This window comes from Phragmites australis, chromosome 13 (assembly GCF_958298935.1).
Source record: "Phragmites australis chromosome 13, lpPhrAust1.1, whole genome shotgun sequence".
NCBI classification, from domain to species: domain Eukaryota; kingdom Viridiplantae; phylum Streptophyta; class Magnoliopsida; order Poales; family Poaceae; genus Phragmites; species Phragmites australis.
In genome coordinates, this window is record NC_084933.1 from 8,170,117 (window position 1) to 8,181,105 (window position 10,989).

The following is a 10,989-nucleotide window of genomic DNA, read 5'->3' on the forward strand; positions in this document are numbered from 1 at the left end:
TTTCCAAGATTAGCTAATGGCTTAAATAAATAGAATAGAAAAATTCCTATTTTCTAAGTTCAAATTCAAATTTGAATTATGATTACAATTGTTTGAATGCATTCGAAGTAATAGGCATTTTGGTTTTATTTTGACCTTTGGGTTTTATTTGGATTCATCTAGACTTTCTTGGATTTTATTTGAGATTATCTAGAATTTATTTGAATTTATATGAGTTAACTTTTGTTTCCAAAATATCAACATATTTTCATGAGTTCAAAATATTTTATTGGCTTCTAAATGTTTTCAAAAGCCTGCTGGAATTTTCTTAGGGTTTATAGGTCTCGTTTCCTATTTTGCATTGGATTTTTATTTGCTTTTACCTTTTCTAAAATTCCCAAATAACCAAAACCTAGTTGGACCTAAACACAATGAAACTCAGCCCAGTCCTGGCCTTCTTCCCTTTTGGCCCATCTCTCTCTAGTCACTGCAGCCCATCTCACCTCTCCCTCTACCGTGGGGCAAGCCCATCAGGTTGCTCTTTCCCCTGGCCCAAGCCCAACACCAGCGGCCTCTAGCCTCCCTTCCCGCCTGGGCTACAAGCCAGCAGAGCCAGCTTGGTAGCCGCTACCACCCACCTCCTTCTCTGGGCCGCACATGCACGCCTCGGCCCGTGCTACTGCACTGCTTGGTGCCTGCATGTCGCTGGCAGCTGAGGCCCTTCCCCTACCTCTCATTCTGGGGCTAGACTCCATCTCCATCGCCTATGAGTCCAAATCAAGCATGATGCTGCCGCCCTAGCTTGATTGCCAAGTCGAGCCCTCGCCTATAAATAGAGGCTGCCACGCCCTATTGTGCTACACCCCAAAAACTCTAGTGCTACACCGCACCTGAACCCTAATCTCCACCACTGACTCTATTGTTGTCCTCGGCCGAGCTCACCGATTCGTTGCCTTCGTGCTGCATTGCCATTGCCAAGCCACCCATAAGCTTCGCCGTCACCTCTTGAGCACTCCACCATCCTCGCCGTTGCTCCTCGACCACCGAAGACCCTACCTCGATGTGACTCGATTGTTGTCACATCTCCTCACCTGTCAATAGGTCACCTCACTATCTCTCTGACCTCACTGTTTCCCGACGTAAGATCCCCGTCCGGCCCTGATGCTATTTCGTTGCTCACTGTCGCTACCGTCGAGCTAGAGCTTGATTCCAACAGAGCTCTAGTGATGTGCCGCCGCACCATGCCCGCCGCCACCCTCTGCGATCATTGGCCAGCCACCCCATCTCTCTGTCTATTATATCTAAGACAACGGTCTCGATTAAAACTCACCTTACCCCTTAGCCAACCAATCAGAAAACGACCATGTGTCCACATAAATCCAGTCATCATGCCACATCAGTATCCACATCAGCAGAGCCGCTAATGTGTCCATTCCAGTCAGCAACCAGTCAGCATTGCGCAATAAAATCTAATTTCCAATACAAAAAGAATTCCAAAAAATGCCTCTTTTATAGAAAAACCCCTAGAACTTTGAACCTTCATAACTTCTTTGTTTTAGCTCCGATTTGAGTGATTCTTGTGGTCAATTTTTTCTAAGAACATGATCCATCCAACCATGCCAATTTTAGGTATCAATTGTCACATATATATAGTAGTTCTTCCTTATTAGCATCTAGTAAACCTTTTCTATCATTTCATGTGAAAGCCTAAACCCTAACGCTTTATCCTACTTCGAAAGAACTTATGTGAATTCCATTCTCCTTGCCTAGCTCAACCAAAATCCCAGTCCATCATTCTCTTTATTTTATGTTTGCAATTTGGAGATCAGGTGTTTTTTCGATGTTGCTTTTGTTCGTCAGTAGAATTCGCAATTAGTCGATAACGCTTTGGAATCATTCAAGCGACTTCAAGATCAAGATTTCGACAACACTGAGCAGCACATTGGGTAAAAGGCAAGTATATTCTTGATCATATTGCTCTGATGTTTGAAACTATTTTATTTTATAAAATTGCAAATTTGGTGGGTAGTCACCTATGGATTCCCTTATAATTTCTTGAATCTTGAGTGGTTTATGGTTAGGTGTCTTTCATGGGTAGAGTTGCTTAGCCTTGCTATTGGGATGTTGTGAAGTGTATTATACTTGACTAATGAACATATGCAATAATGATGGTTAATGTGTTAATGGTGTAGAAACATGGAACCTTAGGCCTTGAGCAACACTACTACAAAAGCTATTTTTCGAGACAGCTAGGTTTCATTTCTACAGGAGGTTCGTAGGACCAACCGCCTGAGAAAGTGGCTGCGACCCCGTGCAGATGCGGACCGCCTGTGAAAACTAATTTCCACAGGCGGTTCCTTATGTGAACTGTCTATGGAAATACCTCAATTTTCACAGGCAATTCATATAAGGAACCGCCTGTAGAAATGCTCCATTTTCACAGGTGGTCCCTTAAAGGAACCACCTAGGAAAATGGAGATATTTCCACAGGCGATTCACATAAGGAACCGCCTGTGGAAATTATTTTTCACAGGCGGTTCCGTATGTGAACTGCCCATGGAAATATCTCCATAAATAGTGTCGTCCCCATCTTGGAGTTTAGTAAGACATAGAGCTCTACTATTCGAACAGTAGAGCTCTAGGTGGCGGCGGATTTGGAAAATAGGGGGGGGGGGAGTTTTTTTTTTAATTGCTTTGAGGAGCCATCGAAGGTAAGGGTATCTCATCCGTAGCTACCATTTTTTTGATGTTTAGATTTAGATTTAAGGCTTAATTAGGGTTTAAATGTGATCTAGAGATGCTCATGGTTCTTGCCATTTAGATCTTCGAATTAGCTAAAATTTGTTGCCAATATTGATTCAATTGTATAGATTCACATTGTTCTAACATTATATAAAAAAATCTAGCTAGAACTTGATGTTTTTTAGCATCTAGGAGGTTTTATCATGAATGGGGATTTTTTCTCTAGATCTAGATCTAGATCTCTACGGAGAGGGAGAGAGAGTAATGAATTCACATTAATTTGAGCCATAAATTTGCTCCAATGTAGATTCAATTGCGTAGACATATTATAATCATAACAAGCTCATTTTTTCCTTTTTTTTAAAAATCTTTTTAATTTTGATTTTCAAATTAATTAATTGATGTATCTAATTTTGTGGTTGAAGTTAAAGATGGACAGAGCATAGATGTACGATGCACCAAGACATGGAAAAATATACAACAAAGGTCCCTTTGCTTTTATTGAAGCTGCCGAGAAGGACGCTTCGACTAAGAAGACAAAGGAAATATACTGTCCATGTTCTGACTGCAAGAACCAGAAATTGTGGGACAAATCAAGCATAATCAAATCACACTTGATGTTGGGAGGTTTTGTTGAGGATTACAAAAGTTGGTCCAATCACGGCGAACAATGTACAAGCGAACCAAACGAGGACATCGCTGCTAATCAAGTGGATGGTGATGATGAGGGAGTAGTCGAATGCGACACTGATGTTATGATGGATGATGATACTGATTTTGATCTAGAGGAAATGCTACACCACGCAGAACCGCATGTTTTAAGGGACATGAGAGGTTTAGATAATTTCGAGGCGTTACAGAAGGCATCGAAGGAACTTTTGTATGAGAAATTGAAGGGCTGTGATAAGGAGTTTACGGTGTTGCATTCGGTGCTTGAACTTCTAAGGTTAAAGGCCAGCAACGGATGGTCCGAAAAGAGTTTCTCGGATCTGTTGAGTCTCTTGGCAAAGATGCTTCCGAAGCCTAACTCCTTGCCCACCACCACTTATCAGGCGAAGAAGCTTATCTACCCATTGTCATTAGATGTGCAAAAAATATACGCGTGTCTAAACCACTGTATCCTCTACTGTAAAGAGTACGATGCCTTAGATAGATGTCTAGTGTGCAATGTGAGTCCGTCAAAAAGGAATGATGGTTGTGAGGACGAAGATGCTTCCACCAACGCGAAGAAGAAGAAGAAGAAGAAGAGTAATGCTAGTTGTGACGAAGAAGACACTTCTTCCAATGCGGAGAAGAAGAGAAAAAGTCCTGCGATGGTAATATTGTACCTACCAGTGATCCCCCGCTTGCAGCATTTGTACTCGAACCCTAGGGACTCTGAATTGATGCGTTGGCATTTTGATAAGCACAAGAAGGATGGAACTAAGCTTTGACACTCTGCTGATGCTAGCCAATGGAGAAAGTTCGATGCCATGTATCCAGAGTTCGCTGAAGAACCAAGGAATGTAAGGTTCGCGTTGAGTACCGACGGAATGAATCCTCTCGGTGACATGAGCACCTCACATAGCACTTGGCCAGTGGTCCTGGCCATCTACAACCTTCCTCCATGGCTATTCATGAAGCGGAAGTACCTTATGCCGTCCATTCTTATCCAAGGACTGAAGCAACCTGGCAACGATATAGATGTGTGTTTGGAATCATTGATGGAAGATATTGAAATACTGTCGAGGGGGTCCGGGTGTGGGATGAATTGTGATGATAGTATTTCACACTGAAAGCCATGATTTTCATTACCATCAATGATTATCCCACCCTTTTTTCCCTATCGGGACAGGTAAAAGGGAAGCAAGGATGTGCAGTGTGTTTGGATGAAACCACGTCTATGTACCTTCCATACTCACAGAAGGTGGTGTACACGCGACACCAACTATTCTTACTCAGAACTCACAGATACCTCAAGATGAAGAAAGATTTTGACAACACGGTTGAGGAAGATACTAGCCCAAAACCTCGCAGCGGGGCAATAATGTTTCAAATGGTCAGTAGCATCAAGGTTGTTTTTGGGAAGCCGCCGAAGGGTAAAAAGAGGAAAAAAGTGAGACGCCGACTAGCATGCTGTGGAAGAAGATGCCGATTTTCTTTAAGTATTTGCCCTACTGGAAGGACTTGGATGTGCGTCACAGCATCGATGTCATGCACGTTTAGAAGAATGTGTGTGATAGCATCCTTGGCATCTTACTGGCCACGTCGGGCAAGACAAAGGTTGGAATCAAGTCACGTAAGGACTTGGTGCATTTTCAAATCAGGCCATAGCTACACCCTGAAGACAGATCAAATGGGAAACATTATCTTCCCCTGGCTAGCTACTCTCTGACACCTGAGGAGAAAAAGGCATTGTGCAAGTGCTTACGTGGGGTGAGAGTCCCGACTAGCTACTCATCCAACATTAAGAACCTAGTCTCGATGAAAGATTTGAAGCTAATCGGCATGAAGTCTTACAAATGTCATGTGATTATGACGTAGATGCTCCCTATTGCAATCAGGGGTATCAAGCCAAGATACATAAAGGTGGTCATCACACGGTTGTGTTACTTCTTCAACGCAATTGCTCAAAAGGTGATCGATGCTACATAGTTACTTGGTAGAGACGCTGTGCCAACTTGAGATGTGCTTCCCTCCATCCTTTTTTGATATCGTGGTACACCTCTTGGTTCACATCGTGAATGAGATAATGTGCTCAGCCCTGTATTCTTGCATCAGATGTATGCGTTTGAGTGGTACATGGGCATTCTCAAGGGCTATGTATGAAATCGTGCTCACCCAAAGGGTTCCATGATCGATGGCTACAGTACTGAGGAAGTCATTGAGTGTTGCATCGATTACATAAAAGATTCCAATTCGATTAGTGTACCTGTATCTCAACATGAGGGGAGGTTGTCTGGGAGAGGGACCAAAGGAAAGAAAAGATTTATCGACATGATTATAAAGCAGTGGAAGAAGCACATTTCACCATCTTGCAGCAGCTCTAGTTAGTGGCGCCGTACGTCGAGCAACACCTGGATGAGCTCCACACAAAAAATCAAGGGTGCTTGTATGATTGGATCTTGAAAGAGCAGAAGCGTCACTTCACCACATGGTTCAAGAACAAAAACCATCCGGATGGTGAATCTGTAGATTAAAAAATTTGAAAATGTTGGCTTGTAGCCCATCAAGTTTAGTTACGTCATGGCAAACGTATGACATTAATGGGTACATGTTTTATACCAAAGCAAAGGACAAGAAGAGCACGACCAAAACAGCGGCGTTCGAACAGAATCCTATGACACAACAAGGGAAAAGGTCACTTACTATGGGTTCATAGATGAAATCTGGGAACTCGACTATGGAGTGAATCTACAGATCCTTGTCTTTCGGTGTAAGTGGGTCAAACACCCAAATAGCATGGTGGTGGACAACTACGGATTCACAACTGTCAACCTTAGCCTTATATGGCACAAAGATGACCCGTGGGTACTCGCTGATCATGTCGCACGGGTTTTCTATATAATCGACCCCACAAATGAAAAGAAGCACATAGTTGCTGCTGGAAAACAAAGAATTGTCGGAGTTGAGAATGTGGAGGGTGAGGAAGAATACAATCAGTTTGATGACGTGCCACCTTTTGGAGATCCAGAAAAGATCAAACTTGTAGAAGCAACCCTAGATAGATCTGTGATGCCCTACATGCGCCTTGATGGTGTAGGGAAAATAGTTCAAGACAAATAGTGCGATGTTATGTAACTTATGAAAACTTTACTATTTTTGAAAATGTCATTGTGGGCCTCTTTTGACCAAACAAGTTGATGTTTTGCATTATTCTACTCGAAATGTATCCAAAGTCAAGGACTTTGTATGCAATATGTAAGATTATGCTTTAATTTATTTCAAGGGCATGTATGGAGTAAATAATATGCTTTAGGGTATGTATGGAGTAAATAATATACTTTAGGGCATGTATGGAGTAAATAATATGCGTTAGGGCATGTATTAACATGTTGTTGTTTTGCCAAAAAAAATCAGTTTCACAGGCGGTCGCTTAAGTCAACCGCCTGTGGAAACAAGATGTCAATCCTAGGAAGCGGATACACATTCTTCACCGTGACTGCATTCAGCGGACGGTAATCAACACACATCCGGAGAGTGTCATCTTTCTTCTTCACAAATAGAGCCGAGCATCCCCAAGGTGAGGAACTCGGACGAATGAAACCCTTCGCCAGCAGCTCCTGAATCTGCTTCTTCAGCTCAACTAGCTCAACTGGCGACATCTTGTACATCTTCTTTGAAATCGGGGCCGCACCGGGCACGAGATCAATAGAGAACTCCACTACCCTGCCAGGCGGCATTCCAGGCAACTCATCCGGAAAGACATCCGGAAATTCCCACACCACAGGAATGGTCTTCAAAATCCTGGTGGGGACAGCCTTTATGGCGAACAGGCAGGATTTGACACCCTCTAGCTTCAACTGGACTCGAGTACCTGACAGACCATTGAGGGTGACGGTCCGCCGAGCACAGTCCAGCACAGCCTTGTTCTTCGAGAGCCAATTCATTCCCAGAATAACATCAATTCCCTTCGAGTTCATCACTAACAGATTGACAAAGAAGGGCACTTCGTTGACCACTATCGCCGCTTTATTCACACACTAGTTGATTAGAACTTTGGCCCCCGGGGCGTCTATAAGATACGGTGTATGGGTAGCACTGACTCTCAACCCACTCTTCCAAACATAATCCGAAGATATAATAGAGTGAGAGGCTCCTGAATCAAACAGAACCACTGCAGAAAAAGATGTCAGAGTTGAAAATCATATCCAATGTACCCATCAGGACGGTGTCACCCTCCTGAACCTCGTCGGCGGTAGTGTGGCGAGCTTGACCACGCTTGGGAACGTGAGTCGCCTGCGAAGACTGCGGTGCTGACTGAGCCGGCGGTGGTCGCGGGGCACTCACCGCGGCTCCCGACCTCGGATACGGGCACTCCCTCGAGAAATGGCCGACGCGGCCGCAGTTGAAGCACAGACCGCCTGAGCCACCGGTCACGCTCAATTGGGAGCCGACTGGTCGTGCAGCCTGCCCCTGTGGAGCGGAGAACGCAGGACGTGGTACAAACCACATCGGTCGTGGGTAGCCAGCCGACGGCACCTGAGACTGTGGAGGCTGACTCTCAGTGCGGGCGCGCTGCGAGCTCCCGCCCATGGAAGACGAGGAACCCCTCTTTCGCCTCTTCTCCTCTTGGTGGCTCTTATACTTGAGCTCCACCGTGATCGACGTGCTCACCAACTCGTTGAAGTCACTGAGCTTATGCGCGGACAACCGGTCCTGCATCTTCGAGTTCAGGCCATTCACGAAGCGGCACTGCTTGCACGCATCCGTGCTGACCTCCTCGGTAGCGTATTGTGCAAGGTGGTTGAACACCTGCATGTACTCCATCACTGCCCGACCTCCTTGCTTGTGGTCCTCAAACTCCCGCCTCTTAGCCTCCATGAGGCCACTCGGTATGTGAAACGAGCGGAAGGCCGCACGAAACTCCACCCATGTCACGCGGTGATAGGCGGGGTGCATGGCCAGAGAGCCGGACCACCACGCACCCGTCGGGCCCTAAAGTTGATGGGCGGCGAAGAGCACCTTCTCGTGATCCTCATAGCGAAGAAGGGCGAGCTTCTGCTCGATCGTCCGGAGCCAATGATCAGCATCCAGAGGATCCTCAGCTCGCGAGAAGACCGGCGGCTGAGTCCGCAAAAAGTCTGAGAAGTCGTCTCGGTGCACGGCCCCACCTCCTCCATGAGGAGCCGTGTTGCGCACGAGAGCCTCCAGGAGCGCTTGGTTCGTCTGGAGGAGAGCATGATTCGCTTGGCGGTTCTACTCGATTTGCATGAGCACATCCGCCATGGTTGGTGGTGGAGGAGGGTTGTTCTGACCGGAACCCTCCGGAACCTCCCCACCACGCCGAGTGACAACCATTCTGAAATGTAAAACTAAAGGGGGAAACGTCAAATTCTGACTTAGCTCAATGCATTCGCTGGATATACTGTTAGAATCCCGTAATACATGAACAAGTATGAATGCATGCATGAATGCCATGAAATGATGCATGCTCGAACCTAGCTACCGCTTCTTTCTCAAAATAAGAACCGCACCTGCAAGCATCAAAATCACAGGCAGTATATAACATCCAGAACGTACCCTTCGCGCTAGAAAGGGTAAGAGCGTGAACGGCCCTTGTACCACATGCTGTACAAGCGACAATCCATACGTCGACAACGACGTATTCACTTCCCGTAGACCCTACCGGACATCTCGTGTAAACGCCACACGAGTAGACGACCATGTCTCCCATCGCATGGTGGATGTTCATACGCTATCGCTAGCGTATTCACTTCCCGTACGGATCACCGTACGGGACACGCCGGGCCCCTGCCTCGCATCCAGCTGAGCCCTCGGTGATTAACCGCCACCGTGCATCGTACCTTACCTTCCGACGATGCAAAGCCGAAGATGCAAAGCTCAACATGAATCAATGCAAGGTCAAAAGCGAAACAATGTGGTATAAGACATAAACGCCACTCATAATACACATTTTAACTTAGGGGCATAAACGATAGCAGTTTAATACATATTAAACATGAAGAGGCATAAACATAAATTGTGGGTTGTTTAGGTGGAGTTGTCGACTTACTAAACAACGCACTAATTAGGTTTGGGCTACTAAATTAAACCGGGCTTTGATACCAAGCTGTGAGGAACCGTCCAAATAGTATTCTAATTAATCATCAGGAGGATCATTATTCATAATCACAACCTCGACGATTAACCAGAATACATTCCGGTAGTCCAGGCACGTGTTTTGTGCCCAGGATCGGAACACATGCCTTCCAACTCAAATATCACAACACAGTTTAATAGAGAGCAAGTAATTAAGCTGTATTACAATACTTAAACATGCAACTGCTTCTACAATTTACAACAAAAGACGAACAACAACAACTACGCAGCGGAAGATAAACCTATACAACAAAAGAGTATGGAGCCGTATGCCCTTGGGCTCCATACCAAAGGCGCCGGAGTTTGGAGTAGAAGGTGCTACTCCTGCCCGCCACCTGATCGGCAGGCACAAAGTAGCCAAACACTACCTCTTCCTCGCCAACCTGTGAACCTGAAACTTAAGGGCAGTACCCTTAGTACGAAGGTACTAGCAAGTCTTACACAGTATGAGTATATATATTCTTGACTCCAAGGATCATGCATTTAAAGCTGTAGCAAGGATTAAGGCATGTTTAAGTTCATTAAGCGGTAAGCAACCTAGACTCTAGGTGTAAGCAAACGACTTAACCAACCACCAACTCAAACCCTGCCAACCAACTGATCAGAACAGATATATAAACAACAAGTGTATAAGAGTAAACCATTACCCCAAACCACCGACCACATACCGACCAAACCACCCAAACCAACCATGCCACAACCCACATCGAAACTCTACGACCAAAACATGGTCACTCGGTGGAGATAAGCGATAGCAATGCTCATGACCGAGAGCACGGCAGTTCGAACTGATTATACACCCTGCAGGGGGATACTCCTGGACCTACACGACACAGGGACCATACGGCTTGTGCCACCCGCTAAGATGCACACAAGGGGGTACCCGTGACAACCTTTCCCAACCAGGCCCAAAGCGTTCACCTCCTGGATCCATGCCTCCCGAGGCCCCTGCCTCGGGACGATCGGGCCACCTTCCCGAAGGTAGCAGGGTGAGTCAGCAGTCCCTAGGAAGATCTACCAAAAGAGGAGCACCAGTCGTGCTTTGCCTGCCAAGAAGTGACCAGAATTAAAGGCCTAGGCTGATGGGCGCCACTCTGACACCATGGCGTAATGGAGGTTACCGTAACACCCCTGACAGTGCGGCACCAGACTGCAATTGGCGACCGGCTCGCCACACTCCAGGGGCAGGCACCATGATAGTTACCACGGTGGATATTTTTCTCCTCGATAGGACAGAAAGTAGTTATCCAGGATAAGGCCCAGTAATTCGGCCGGGTCCTAGATATTCGTACATTATGATAATTTATACGCCAAGCTACATATGACCCTATAAATAGGGGACCATGGTCGTCTAGGGGAAGAGAACAGACAGGTGAACAAAAATGGTGGCGACGGACATAGAACACGAATCACAACAAACCTGTGATTCTCCCCCCAGATCGATCCATTGTCACATCCGGTTTTAGC